The following is a 16,254-nucleotide window of genomic DNA, read 5'->3' as shown; positions in this document are numbered from 1 at the left end:
TAGAACACAACATATCAGAAGACAATACATCAGAAAACAACATAACAGAACACAACACATCAGAACACAACATATCAGAAGACAATACATCAGAACACAACACATTAGAACACAACATATCAGAAAACAATACATCAGAACACAGCATAACAGAACACAACACATCAGAACACAATACATCAGAACACAAAATATCAGAAAACAATACATCAGAACACAGCATAACAGAACACAACACATCAGAACACAGCATATCAGAAGACAATACATCAGAACACAACACATTAGAACACAACATATCAGAAGACAATACATCAGAACACAGCATAACAGAACACAACACATCAGAACACAGCATAACAGAACACAACACATCAGAACACAGCATATCAGAAGACAATACATCAGAACACAACACATCAGAAAACAATACATCAGAACACAACACATCAGAACACAGCATAACAGAACACAACACATCAGAACACTAAATAATACAACACATCAGAATACAATATAACACATCAGAACACAACACATCAGAACACAACATATCAGAAAACAATACATCAGAACACAGCATAACAGAACACAACACATCAGAACACAACATATCAGAAGACAATACATCAGAACACAGCATAACAGAACACAACACATCAGAACACAGCATAACATAACACAACACATCAGAACACAACATATCAGAAAACAATACATCAGAACACAACACATTAGAACACAACATATCAGAAGACAATACATCAGAACACAACATAACAGAACACAACACATCAGAACACAACAATCAGAAGACAATACATCAGAACACAACACATTAGAACACAACATATCAGAAGACAATACATCAGAACACAGCATAACAGAACACAACACATCAGAACACAACATATCAGAAGACAATACATCAGAACACAACATAACAGAACACAACACATCAGAACATAACATATCAGAAGACAATACATCAGAACACAACACATTAGAACACAACATATCAGAAGACAATACATCAGAACACAGCATAACAGAACACAACACATCAGAACACAACATAACAGAACACAACACATCAGAATATAACACATCAGAACACAACACATTAGAACACAACATATCAGAAGACAATACATCAGAACACAACACATTAGAACACAACATATCAGAAGACAATACATCAGAACACAACATAACAGAACACAACACATCAGAACACAACATATCAGAAGACAATACATCAGAAAACAATACATCAGAACACAACATATCAGAAGACAATACATCAGAACACAACACATTAGAACACAACATATCAGAAAACAATACATCAGAACACAGCATAACAGAACACAACACATCAGAACACAATACATCAGAACACAACATATCAGAAAACAATACATCAGAACACAGCATAACAGAACACAACACATCAGAACACAGCATATCAGAAGACAATACATCAGAACACAACACATTAGAACACAACATATCAGAAGACAATACATCAGAACACAGCATAACAGAACACAACACATCAGAACACAGCATAACAGAACACAACACATCAGAACACAGCATATCAGAAGACAATACATCAGAACACAACACATCAGAAAACAATACATCAGAACACAACACATCAGAACACAGCATAACAGAACACAACACATCAGAACACTAAATAATACAACACATCAGAATACAATATAACACATCAGAACACAACACATCAGAACACAACATATCAGAAAACAATACATCAGAACACAGCATAACAGAACACAACACATCAGAACACAACATATCAGAAGACAATACATCAGAACACAGCATAACAGAACACAACACATCAGAACACAGCATAACAGAACACAACACATCAGAACACAACATATCAGAAGACAATACATCAGAACACAGCATAACAGAACACAACACATCAGAAAACTAAATAATACAACACATCAGAATACAATATAACACATCAGAACACAACACATCAGAACACAGCATAACAGAACACAATACATCAGAACACAGCATAACAGAACACAACACATCAGAAAACTAAATAATACAACACATCAGAATACAATATAACACATCAGAACACAACACATCAGAACACAGCATAACAGAACACAACACATCAGAATACAATATAATACATCAGAACACAACACATCAGAACACAGCATAACAGAACACTACATAACAGAACACAACAGGGCACAGCACAACAAAAAGCTGGTCAAAGATGAAGGCTGGCTGTGTTCAAATACACAGTAGCACTACATGATACAACCCAGCTGAACACTCATGAGACCTATGTGAGCACTGTATGAGACCTGGATGGGATTTAGCTCATAGTAGCACAGAATATCACAATGTAGTATATAACACAGTACAGAGCGGGAGAAGGAAGTGGGGAGGGAGTTAGAGAAACTGAATAAGATATGGAGAGAGGAGGGGTAGTTTTTACTTTGTTGTGATCGGATGTGAAGTAATTAGGCAGGCCTGTCAGTGTCTAGCCCATTCTGTCCTGCCTGTGCTACTCTCACAGTCTCACCTCCCATCCCATCTCTCCACCAATGAAATTAGCCAAAACATTTTGCACAACATGTGTTCCATGTTACTTCTGCTTAATGGCTATTCTTAGTGAAGGGTGGTACATGCACTCGCCAAGTAAAGAGAGAGAGGGAACATCGTAAGAATGTCATAACAACCACCCAAAGGTGTTTTTGGAACTTGGACCAGAGCCAGTCCAGAAACCCCTGGAGATGTGAATGGGTGCCGCAAGGTCCCAAGTTGTTCCTTCTTAGTTTACATGGTCAGGTGAAACTCCTGGTTCTGCTCATTATTCCCTTTGAGAGATGAACACTTTGTAAAGACTCCTCATTCCATCTAAACCTGACAGTTAAACCTCACTTTATTCATATTCTCTTCAAGATGACGTTGACAATGCGTTTAATACATTTCCATTTTCTGGGATGATAGGATGAACATATGATTTAGCCTGATTTGATCAACATTCATACAGCTCTTCAGCCCTGTTTCAGCCCTGTGTGTCTGTGATGCAGAAGAAACAGAGAGAGACTGGCCATTCCAGTCCTATTAGCAGCAGGGTGGTGTGTGTGTTAAGGGATTCTCTTTTCGTCCGGTTGTTTTCCCTGGCTCTCTTTGTTCAGAAGCACAGTGATTTCACGGTTAGCTTGTTGGTCATCCCGCTAAGAGCATTCATAACCGTTTGGCACTAATAGGCGCTCTCATACAGCCCAGTGTTAACGCAATGCCAGGCACTGCCGCCACACCATGGGCACTGTATGGAGAGAGCAGAGAGGGAGAGGTATAGAGGAGAGAAAGAAAGAGAGGGAGGAGAGATGGAGGACATAGAATTAGAGGGATGGGAGAGGCAGGGCGGAAGGTCAGGGAAGTTGAAGGAGAACAGTAATAGAAAGTTGTGGGTGTTCTCTAAAGGAGTGGTCTTAGTTTTGGGGTTTTTTAATTATTCGCACCAAAGAAAAGAAGTGAAAGACAAAACAGTACAAAAAAATAATAATGTGAAAACGGTGTGCAAGTGAGGTTGGAAGCCCAAAAGGGCTTATATGAAACCACACCACAACTATAAGTACCCACAAAAAAAAGCATGTGTTGGTTTGTTAAACTGGACATTATTGTGAGAGAAAGTATGGGTGGGTGGGTGGTTGAGTTTATATTGCACTGGGTGGGGGAGTGAAGGGTGTTTGTTCATATAGACATTTTCTCCACCACCCAGCTGCCCCTCACCCAGTACCCCCTGCCCTGTATGACAACACTGCCCTTCAACTGGAGGAGAGAAGAATGGAAAATAAACTCCACTAGTAACAACAATAACAGCATAAGGCCTCTCTTGATCCTAACACACATAATTAGTATGTCTGATTCTCTTACAATGCACATAATCCTATAGCGTGCACACCAGATGTCATCTGCCATGCTTGTTGGAGAAGTTGGTATGGGATACTTTGCTTTGGCGAATAAGAAAGCATTTTTTAAACATCCTGCTTTGGGCTGGATGTGTCAATGTATAGTTCATACATGTATAACCTGTGAGCAGAATTACTGTCTTACCTCAATTAGCCATGAAATCCCTAGTTTGAAAGCAACTGTATTCTTGAAGAGGTGCCGTGGGCCAGCTCCCTAGCAATTTGAGTTCTAGCCAATGAACTTCAGCCCCTCACATTTGAGTGATAGCTAGCAAGAGGCCTGCCCAGGGTTATCCAATGAGGTTGTAGTGGACACAGCAGAAAGAGAGAGAGAGAGAGAGCAATGACGTAGTGCACATATCTGCACATATGTGACAAGTGCACAATTTCCGGGGACCACTTTTGGCTTGAGTGCTACTTTCAGAACTATGGGCTAAAACATGTGCAAAAGAATCCCTAACACTTATCTGACTAACAGCACTTGAATTACATATCTGTAGTGTTTGACAACTGTTGTCTCCTTTCTTTCCAGCAGAGATCAAAGTGTCCGTCAATGATTTTATCATCAAGGCAGAAGCTGCTACACTCATGGAGTATTAACTACCCTTCCAGTTTCTAACAATGTTCATGTTTCGATACACAGTGCATTCAGAAAGTATTCAGACCCGTTGACTTTTTCCACATTTTGTTACGTTACAGCCTTATTCTAAAATGGATTGAAATGGTTTTGTTTTTCCTCAATCTGCACACAAGTACCCATAATGACAAAAAAAAAGTTTTTTTTAGAAAATGTTGCAAAGTTATAAAAAATAAATATGTATTATTTAATTTACTTAAGTATATCAAATCAAATCAAATTGTATTTGTCACATACAGTGACAAATAATATACAGTCACATACAGTTGCCGTACCAGGCGGTGATACAGCCCAACAGGATGCTCTCGATTTTGCATCTGTAGAAGTTTGTGAGTGCTTATGGTGACAAGCCAAATTTCTTCAGCCTCCTAAGGTTGAAGAGGCGCTGCTGAGCCTTCTTCACGATGCTGTCTGTGTGGGTGGACCAATTCAGTTTGTCTGTGATGCTGTACGCCGAGGAACTTAAAACTTACTACCCTCTCCAATACCGTTCCATCGATGTGGAAAGGGGGGTGTTCCCTCTGCTGTTTACTGAAGTCCACAATCATCTCCTTAGTTTTGTTGACGTTGGGAGTGAGGTTATTTTCCTGACACCACACTCCGAGGGCCCTCACCTCCTCCCTGTAGGCCGTCTCGTTGTTGTTGGTAATCAAGCCTACCACTGTTGTGTCGTCCTCAAACTTGATGATTGAGTTGGAGGCGTGCGTGGCCACGCAGTTGTGGGTGAACAGGGAGTACAGGAGAGGGCTCAGAACGCACCCTTGTGGGGCCCCAGTGTTGAGGATCAGTGGAGTGGAGATGTTGTTACCTACCCTCACCACCTAGGGGCGGCCCGTCAGGAAGTCCAGTACCCAGTTGCACAGGGCGGGGTCGAGACCCAGGGTCTCGAGCTTGATGACGAGTTTGGAGGGTACTATGGTGTTAAATGCTGAGCTGTAGTCGATGAACAGTATTCTCACATAGGTATTCCTCTTGTCCAGATGGGTTAGGGCTGAGTTGAGATTGGTTGAGATTGCATCGACTGTGGACCTATTTGGGCGGTAAGCAAATTGGAGTGGGTCTAGGGTGTCAGGAAGGGTGGAGGTGATATGGTCCTTGACTAGTCTCTCAAAGCACTTCATGATGACGGAAGTGAGTGCTACGGGGCGGTAGTCGTTTAGCTCAGTTACCTTAGCTTTCTTGGGAACAGGAACAATGGAAGCCCTCTTGAAGCATGTGGGAACAGCAGACTGGGATAGGGATTGATTGAATATGTCCGAAAACACACCAGCCAGCTGGTCTGCGCATGCTCTGAGGGTGCGGCTGGGGATGCCGTCTGGGCCTGCAGCCTTGCGAGGGTTAACACGTTTAAATGTTTTACTCACCTCGGCTGCACTGAAGGAGAGTCCGCATGTTTTGGTTGCGGGCCGTGTCAGTGGCACTGTATTGTCCTCAAAGCGGGCAAAAAAGTTGTTTAGTCTGTCTGGGAGCAAGACATCCTGATCCATGACTGGGCTGGTTTTCTTTTTGTAATCCGTGATTGACTGTAGACCCTGCCACATACCTCTTGTGTCTGAGCCGTTGAATTGCGATTCTACTTTGTCTCTATACTGACACTTAGCTTGTTTGATTACCTTGCGGACGGAATAGCTACACTGTTTATATTCGTTCATGTTTCCGGTCACCTTGCCCTGATTAAAAGCAATGGTTCGCGCTTTCAGTTTCACGCGAATGCTGCCATCAATCCATGGTTTCTGGTTCAGCATATCAAAGTATTCAGACCATTTACTCAGTACTTTTTTGAAGAACATTTGGCAGGGATTACAGCCTCGAGTCTTCCTCTCCCTCGATCCTGACTAGTCTCCCAGTCCCTGGCACTGAAAAAAATCCCCACAGCATGATGCTGCCACCACCATGCTTCACCATTGGGATGGTACCAGGTTTCCTCCAGACATGATGCTTGGCTTTCAGGCCAAAGAGTCCAATCTTGGTTTCAGAGAATCTTGTTTCTCATGGTCTGAAAGTTTTAGGTGCCTTTTGGAAAACTCCAAACGGGCTATCATGTGCCTTTTACTGAGAACTGGCTTCCGTCTGGCCCCTCTACCATAAAGTCCTGATTGGTGGAGTGCAGCTTAGATGGTTGTCCTTCTGGAAGGTTCTCCCATCTCCACAGAGGAACTCTGGAGCTCTGTGAGAATGACCATCGGGTTCTTGGTCCCCTCCCTGACCAAGGCCCTTCTCCCCCGAATGCTCACTTTGGCCAGCGGGCCTTAGTGACCAAGAGTCTTGGTGGTTCCAAACTTCTTCCATATAAGAATGATGGTGGGAGGCTACTGGGTTCGTGCAGACCGTCAATGCTGCAGAAATGTTGTTGTACCCTCCCCCAGATCTTGGCCTCGACACAATCCTGTCTCGGAGCTCTACGGACAATTCATTCGACCTCATGGCTTGGCTTTTGCTCTGACATGCACTATCAATTGTGGACCTTATATTAACAGGTTTGTGCTTTTCCAAATGATGTCCAATCAAGTGAATTTACCACAAGTTGACTTCAATCAAGTTGTAGAAACAGGAGGATCAATGAAAACAGGATGCACCTGAGCTAATTTCCGAATCTCATAGCAAAGGGTCTGAATACTCATGTAAATAAGGTATTTCTGTTTTTTATGTTTAAAAAATTAACTAAAATGTATAAAAAAAAATGTTTTATCTTTGTCATTATGTGTGTAGATTGATTATGTGTGTAGATTGATGAGGAAAATGTTTTATTGAATCATTTTAGAATAAGGCTGTAACGTAACAAAATGTGGAAAAAGTACTGAGTACTTTACAAATGCACTCTATCTACAGTGCCCATAGAAAGTATGCAACCCTTTGCACAAATATCACAGCTTTGCCTCACAGCCTGGAAGGTAAATGTATTGTTCAGCTTCAGTTTCCTGAGCAACAAAGCCACATCACGTCACCCCGTTACAGATCCCCTGAAGCCATTCCTCTACAACCATCCCTGGTTCAAACACCCCCATGTATATTTATCAACTGACTTTAACTGGTGGCAGGCTGAGGCAAAGAGCCTGCTATTGTCTGGCTGGTGGACAGATCTATAAATAGACACCAATTCCCAGTAAATTCTATCCTGTCTTTCTGCCATTTGATGGGAATTCTGAGGAAATTGGCTGAGTATTCATCTCTAACCAGACAGGTTTATTAAATTCCTTTTCTAAATTATTCAGGGAGAGGATAGAGAGAGAAAGAAAAAGTGCATCCTTGTCTCGTCTTAGTAGGGAAATGTCTGTAGATCTTCCTTTCTCTGTGTTTTACCCTGGGCTCTCCTTGATAAATTTCAATGCCTTATTCCATCCTTTCCCCTGTAGTTCCTTATGTAGGAAAAATATAACACATGACACTCTCTCCCTCCCCCTCTTTCTCCTTCTCTCCTCTTACCCTCTGTGTGAAGACTGGGAATGTAATCACCAAACAAACTCCCTTGGATTTAGCTGGGTGCCTTGGCTAGGATAAGCTTTGAATTGATTTTCATAATGTGCATTTTGAGTATGAAGGTGGCTCCTTTGTGTGACTGACTGTATCCATGGAAACAGAGACATAGGTGAAAAGAAGATGAGACCATCTCTACCCACTTTGTTAGGCCCTGTGCTCCTGCCTTTGGTCAGACCACTGAATCTACTGTAACACTGGGCTGTTCACCTTTCACCCTGACCCTCCCTTACTTCTGTGGAAACATTATCATATCTAGTCTCTTATCTTATCAATTGCGGGGATAGGACAGGGTATACCGAAATTCTCTGTCCTGTCTTGTGAAGGCCATGGATGGAGTGTAATTTAGTCCTTTTTCCTCTTCCATCCCTCCACTCTCTCTTCCCCTCAGTCCTCTTCTCCTCCTCCTTGAATCCCATCTAGCAGAATATGTCCTAACCTCTGACCTTGTCCTTTAGGCTCTGCCGGAGGTCAACGTGACCTGGATGGGGGAGGCCCCCCAGGCGCTGGACTCCATCAGCATCTCCATCGCTGTGGTGACTGAGAAGGGCCTCATTAACCCCATCATCACAAATGCTGCTGACAAGGGAGTGCAGGAGATCTCCGATAACGCCAAGGTAGAGTGGAACTCTACTGATACCTGGGTAGTGTGGAGCTCATAGTTCAGAATCAGGCCCTGTGCTGTTGGAGAAATACATGCATGTTGGAGAAATAAAATCATGAAATGTTACAGTATCTGAAATGGAACTAGCTATCTCAATTATTTAGTGGCAGTTACAAAGCACTCAAATTAAAGTTCTATCAAATGAGTGAAGAACGGTAATATCACCAGCAGCCCCTTACCTTGAGACTGTGGCTGAATCCCAAATCACCCTTGACCCTCCATTTGCTAAATCACGCGTGCCTCTACAATATCCACATGTCCCAAAGCTGAGGTTGTGAAAATAATGGAGGGTGTAGGGGCTAATTAGACCCTCCAATAGCCACTTTGACATAGTCCGCTATGCTGCCGCCTTCAGAGTGAAGTGGTATCCCATAATTCACTGCATAATATTATAGCTTGCTCAATTTTATACACAAAACATTTTCCACCTGTATTTGTTCGTCAGATTTTGAGAAATGACACAAGTAACATTGGAAATCAAATAAAAAACTATTACTGAGGTTTATATCTTGTAAAACGACAGTGGGACTTTTCCCATTTGAATTTCCTGCTAATTTTATAATTTAAATGTGGAACATGAATTACATCATTCAAGTCACGAGTGTGTCCCGAAGTTGATTGGTTTATTTGATCCCTTCGCCAGTATTGAAGTCACCCTCAGAGTTTTGTCAGCAACATTTGACAACGGAGGTCCCTCCAATCGAGTTGGTCGGGGCGAGGTGCTGGTTTCAGATTCAGTGTGTAACTGCATTCCTCAGGTGCTTTCTTTGGAAAGCTCAGGCTGGGAATGAATCACTCTCTAGGTAAACACATTATCAGGGTTGGAGGTGTTTACATTCCTGGACAGGGACCAGAGATTGTTGTACTGCAGGGTTAAACCAGACCATTATCTGCATCATTTTTTACAGCTCTTAAATCTGCCACCATTGGGCTTCTCATAATGATTTTGGTGATGATGGTGGATTGCTAAAATAACTTAGTCAATTGTTTTGACACAGTAGATAACCATAGGAGGGGAAATCGATACAGTTACATATGGCATATTATTTTTGACAATATCGCAATATTATTTTTACGACTGCTAGTCAGCTGTACCTACACCAAAGCTCACCTACTTCTTTTTAAATAGTGAGCCAAATTTATTTTCAAGCTATTTAATATCCATGTTTAATCAAAACTTGTTTTCTCATGACTCGCTTATCCCTCTGCGGCAGTCATATGGTGAGCAATATGTTTGGAACATCGAATCACAATAAATGCTAATAAATTACTTAAAAATCATACAATGTGATTTTCTGCATTTTTTTTTTAGATTCCGTCTCGCACAGTTGAAGTGTACCTATGATACAAATTACAGACTTCTACATGCTTTGTAAGTAGGAAAACCTGCAAAATCAGCAGTGTTTCAAATACTTGTTCTTCCCACTGTATGTCTGTATGATATGACACTATAGACACTGTAGTTCTCTCCATCTCAGCAGCCAGCTATGAAGTGAACGTGCCATGATTATGAATACATAAATGTACAATGCTAGATCATTAAAAGCGATGGAGGGTTAAATAGGGGGCAGGTACATATGCCTCAGCAGCTGGGTACACACACACACACACACACACACACACACACACACACACACACACACACACACACACACACACACACACACACACACACACACACACACACACACACACACACACACACACACACACACACACACACACACACACACACACACACACACACACACACACACACACACACACACACACACACACACACACACACACACACACACACACCAGTGTGCCAGCTTAAGAAATAGAGAATGTGACAATGTAATTCCAATGTATTCCCTGCAAAGGACAACGTGTGCTACCGATTTGTAGCCTGCCACAACACATTCATTAAACACATACACACTTGCAGTGCCACACACACACAAGCACGCACAGTGGTCTCCTGTCCGTGTGTTCCCACCCAGAGTCAGAAGCCTGGTTTGAGTTAGGGCAGAATGTAAACCCCTTATCAGCAGCTAATTGAATACAACATGTGGTCTGGACAGGGCACAGAGCGCTCAGTGGCTACCATGCCTGAACCCACAAAACACATGATTGCTTTTCCTTTCGATGCTGTTATCGCTAATGTTTCCCCATGTATTCTAATGTGTCTCTGGGTCTTTTGACATACTGTTTTTTTTAGATAAAAGCAGTGTCTCTGCAATATCTCTACAGTAAATGTCGATTTAAATGAGCATGACGTGCATGCGTGTTAGATGTAGTATTGCACATCTGCTGCAAATGATTTCCTATATTTGGTCCAGGGTTGTCATGTTGGCCCATAGAAAAGAGAATATTAAGAGAGTATCTTACATAGGGTTGTATGACATGCTTCAATGTGTGTGTACTGTTTGTGTTTGTGTATACTTATGTAGCCTCTGTGTCCCAACGGTTATATCCGCAGGGTGGGGCAGATCATTAAATATTGTGTAGATAAAGGCCGGGTGGGTGGCGGGTTGAATAAACATAAAAAACAGGACCTTAAAAAGATCTATAAATGTGTCTTTGTTGTTCAATTTATATCTATGTGCTACATTGAGGTTTTTATTTCCTTATTTTAGGCTGGTATTAGTGCATAGGCTTAATTAAGCTTCAGGGCCTAACTATAAGCGCACAAAATAGCCTACACGCCAATCGCCAAATTCTTTTGGGACTGGGTAGAAAAAGTTAACTTGATCCATGGAGGCAAACATTATTCAGCAAGAGTAAAAACTGCAAAATGTAGAGTTGAAAATAATGAAAAGGGAGGGCAAGAAAAGTAATGTTTGGGAAAGATTTGGTGATGTGCTATAAGGGGATGACAGGAGTGTATGTGTGATGATTGTGAAGTGCATTAAAATTTGACACAAGATCAGGACTTCAAATAGGCCTGTGGCACATAAAGGAACTGTAGAGTCGCCAATACTGTTCAGACGGGTAAATAGAAACTTAAATCTGGACACTGACTGTAGGTCTATAATCTCTCACATAGCCTTAATATTAACTCATGCAGAATTAAGCATTTCTTGCAGTGAAAGGACACACCAAATGTAGGCTACATTTTGACAGGAGTGAAGAAATATGATTTCTTTCTTTCAGCATTTTGAGAGAATGCGAATGCACAGTTGGATTCATAAACACTGAGAGTATTTCAACCACATAAAATATGGATCCAAGCCGATTTCAAATCTGATCCGATACATGTTGGGACATTTTCACAGCTTTCTATGTCCTTACAACCAGTCAAACTGATGTCATTAGAAATTTTGCACAGAGAATCTTTCCAGTTTTTTTCTCCCTGGTTCGTAAACGTCTTTGCTCTGCAAAAGAAGCTGATATGGCAGAGAACTTTACCGGTCAACTAGATGGAAGCATTTTTTCTATTGATTTATGACATTCTGGTGAGACAGGGTTTATTTAGTCTTTTAGGGCAACATGTAATAACAGGAGGGAAGCTACATGTACAATATCTAATTATAGACAAGTTGACTAACAAATAACCAAAATGTTGGAAAGTATAAACAGAAACATATCTAAATCGGCAAATAAATTCCTGCCACCCCCTGTCAAATAAATTCCTGCCACCCCCTGTCAAATAAATTCCTGCCACCCCCTGTCAAATAAATTCCTGCCACCCCCTGTCAAATAAATTCCTGCCACCCCCTGTCAAATAAATTCCTGCCACCCCCTGTCAAATAAATTCCTGCCACCCCCTGTCAAATAAATTCCTGCCACCCCCTGTCAAATAATTTCCTGCCACCCCCTGTCAAATAAATTCCTGCCACCCCCTGTCAAATAAATTCCTGCCACCCCCTGTCAAATAAATTCCTGCCACCCCCTGTCAAATAAATTCCTGCCACCCCCTGTCAAATAAATTCCTGCCACTCCCTGTCAAATAAATTCCTGCCACCCCCTGTCAAATAAATTCCTGCCACCCCCTGTCAAATAAATTCCTGCCAACCCCTGTCAAATAAATTCCTGCCACCCCCTGTCAGAAAATGTTTCTGCCGTCTCTGACTGTAGTGTACAGAGCATATATCTATATTAGCGAGTTGGGGCCAGGTACAGGCCTCAGATTTTCACTTTATCTCCTATAGTCGGGCGGTTGCGAATGCATTATTAGCAATTAAAGGCGGGTGTGAGTGAACACCTGAACCGCGCACTAGTAATGTGTGAATGTGAGGAACATATGGATGGTTTTCCACCTCACATGCACTGGGATGAGACTCAATAATCCAGAAAATACACACACACACACCTATATAAAGTGCAACAGTGCAGCCTCCAAGCTCTTTATGTAGCGTATTGATTTGTGCTCTAGTAGCATATTGATTCATGTTGACTTTTGAGTGATGGAAGACAGGGGGGTGTTTAATTGTTTCTTAAGCACCATTACATTAGAGAACTCGTCTTCTCTCTGCTCACTGAGTCATGTCAACTCCCTTACTCCAGCTTGCCAAGCCACAGACGGAGAAAGCCCACTCAGATCAATACAGAGAGTACACACAAGATCACTTTGGCGAAGCAGCAACTTGGACTGACACACCACTGTATGCAGGAGAGGAAAATATATACCCTACAATGGTGGAATAGGGTAGGGCCTGATGTAGAAGACCCTGGAATTGGAATCAGCAGTGTTAAAAATTGATGATGCAGTAGGTCTACATGCATTCAGACAAAGTGGTCAATTTTGTATAAAAATGTGTCATTATTCTAGTGCAGTCCCATTCCACCCCATATGGCCTGCTTGGAACCCTCCTAAAGACTAACTTTCAATGATTTTTCTTTAAAAGCAATTGCCTGCACTGTTTCTTCCTGCTCAGCCAATTTGGTTTTCATTGTGTAAATGTAAAAGTGTTGCCTTCGATGGGGTTTGATGAGTGCTGATTAAACTTGGAATATTGTTAATTATCAACTGTCCTATTGAAAAATTGAGTGCTATAGTCTAGGGTCTACATCAGAAGTTAATGGTTATCTGTAGGAGGAATGTATATGGTGGAGGCAATTAAGTTTGGAGTGTATTGAGTAAAGGAAGGTCAATCACATGTGGCAGGCACGGATAAGGGTGGAGAGATGTGGTGTAGAGAGGAAGGGAGTCGAGGTTAGGTCAGGTTAGGAACAGTTTATTGCTCGTATCACTTAACTACCTTCCTAGCAATAAAGATGTGATGTTTAGAGAGAAGGAGGAGACTCCACCCAAATTGGAGTATTTACACTACCACTGGTGGAAATAGTTTTTTTTCTTATGCAACTGTATGACCCAGTGGGTGAATAAACTCAGTTTGAGCATCTGTGAGTTTTTTACTTTATTTATTTAGAACCTAACAGGTTCAACACAGTGGGATTGAACTGCACTCTGCTCTAGCTCTGTGTGTGTTGATGCCTGGATTTATTTAAGTAATGCTTAAATAAGAAGCTCTTGTGTGAAGCATTTGGAGTATGCAGTCTGAACTCTGAGTGAGGGCTGCCTTGGAGTGTTGACTATGACAAGCTGAAGGGAGGTTATCAGCATGACATTATTTCAACATTATCGTTGAACCATGAGGTCCATACTGTATCACTGAGACGGCTAGAAGCGTGATTGATGGATCTGATTGAACCCTCACCACCTCTAGACAGTAGATCATTGATTAGCCTATGGCTCACAGTGGATCCCTGCCTCTGACTACAGTAGATGACTGACTGCTGATCTGTTTTCTCTAGGCACTGGCCCAAAATGCTTGGGATTGGAAGCTGCTTCTTCATGAGTACCAGGGAGGCTCATACAGGTAAACACAACACACCTTATTATCTGGGAGCCAGATAATACTAACCCTCAGTCCTTTACACCTGGAATATTATTTAGATAGATATGCTTTGAACAAATGCAGTGTAGACTTGGCTGTGGGATTTCTCTCTTGGCTTGTTAGACGGTGAACTGGTGGTGTTTGACTCAGGTTCTTACTTAGCACTTCAACATAGTCAAACGTTTGAATATGCAGACATACAGGTCTACGGTGTGGGAGAAAGGTGTTCAATAACTGTATCTGGATCACCGCTGACAATCTGCAGCATTTGTACCAGGCTAATCGTTTCTTGAATAGGTCAGTAGGCTACTGGTAGGGAAGCAATCAGTAATGTCCTGCTATTAGAGTTACAACCAACACAGTTAGTCCATATAATATACAGATTCTACATTATCACATGCAGGCATGAAGATAATATGTGGCCAGACGACAAGAGCCATCAATTATGTGGCCATCCATTCCAGGGGAGGGCGGGCTGTTTTAACTCATTTGAATTAATTGGGTAATTTAGACATAAATGGGGTTTCTGTGTCAGAGAGGAGGATAATTCATTTCTATAAAGGATGTAAGCTCTTTCTATCTCTTCTTGAAGATGTATGCATGCTTCTTCCCTCCCTTTATCCATCCCTCCATCCCCCAGGCCTGGTTATGTTATTAACCCTCACAGGAAATTGCCTGTGGATGTTATTGCTCACTAAACACAGAGATAGGATGGTCTCTCTCTCTCTGTGAGTTCACCTCAAGCTGTTGGAAGTGGCACAATGTCTTTATGTGTCTATTGAGGAAATGTCTCCTGGTATCCTCTTTTGTATTCTCCTTAATTCACCTCACACACAGCCTCTTTGTGTTTTGAGTGCATGCTGTCTTCACTGAATTAGTAACAGGGAATAGGTAGCAATAAGGCCCCATTATGTCTGGCTGTAATCTCCCCTTGGTTAATTGTCTGCATGTTTTCCCTGGCTGAGCCAGACTAATGATGCAATGCCCAATTTCTCCTCTCTCTATCATTCCCCTCCCTTCGTCTCTCACCACCCTCCTTCTTCTTTTTTTCTCTCTTCCTCCTTCATTCTCTCTCGCTCTCCTCCCCCTACTAATTCCTCCCGATTCCTCTCACAAATTAAAATGAGCTTTATTGGTACAAATGGAAAAATCTTTCTCCTTCCCGTCCTGTCTCTCCCTGACAGTATTTCTAACCTGGGCATGTTTGGCATCAGTGGGTTCAGTGCGGTGATCAACCCTCCTGCAGGTGTGTATCCGGTCCCTGGGCACCTCCAAGGCTGTGCACCGTCTGACCGAGGAGACCAGTGCCCTGAGCACCGTAACCCTGTCTAGTGACGGGTGCCTAGTGGACGACAAGCTGGCATCACGCTTCCTGGACAAGTTTGTGTCAATCTGGAGAGGCCGCAGTGCATGTCACTAGCCTGAGATGGAGGGATGGAGAATGGGAAGGAAGGAGAGAGGGAACACTTCCATTTATGTATACAGCGTATGTGTAAGTCATTTTATGTGATAACACTTTGCTTTATACACAGGAAGCCATATGTTAACCCTATATCCTCCTACTGTATATCTGCACCAGACAAGATAATCTCCTTCCTCATCTCTGCCAATCTCGTTTTATTAAAAATGTAATCCAGTCCATTGTAATGGTCTCATTTTCCCTTC

The 16,254-nt window shown here is 42.1% G+C and overlaps 1 pseudogene; it reads left to right on the top strand.

The window, feature by feature from the left end:
• The window catches only part of LOC118396026 (pyruvate dehydrogenase protein X component, mitochondrial-like), a 38,814-nt pseudogene extending 22,800 nt beyond the window's left edge, over nucleotides 1-16,014 (top strand).
• The last annotated feature ends 240 nt before the right edge of the window (nucleotides 16,015-16,254 follow it).

Source organism: Oncorhynchus keta, chromosome 17, assembly GCF_023373465.1.
Source record: "Oncorhynchus keta strain PuntledgeMale-10-30-2019 chromosome 17, Oket_V2, whole genome shotgun sequence".
Lineage (NCBI taxonomy): Eukaryota > Metazoa > Chordata > Actinopteri > Salmoniformes > Salmonidae > Oncorhynchus > Oncorhynchus keta.
This window is presented reverse-complemented; position numbering and strand designations above follow the sequence as displayed.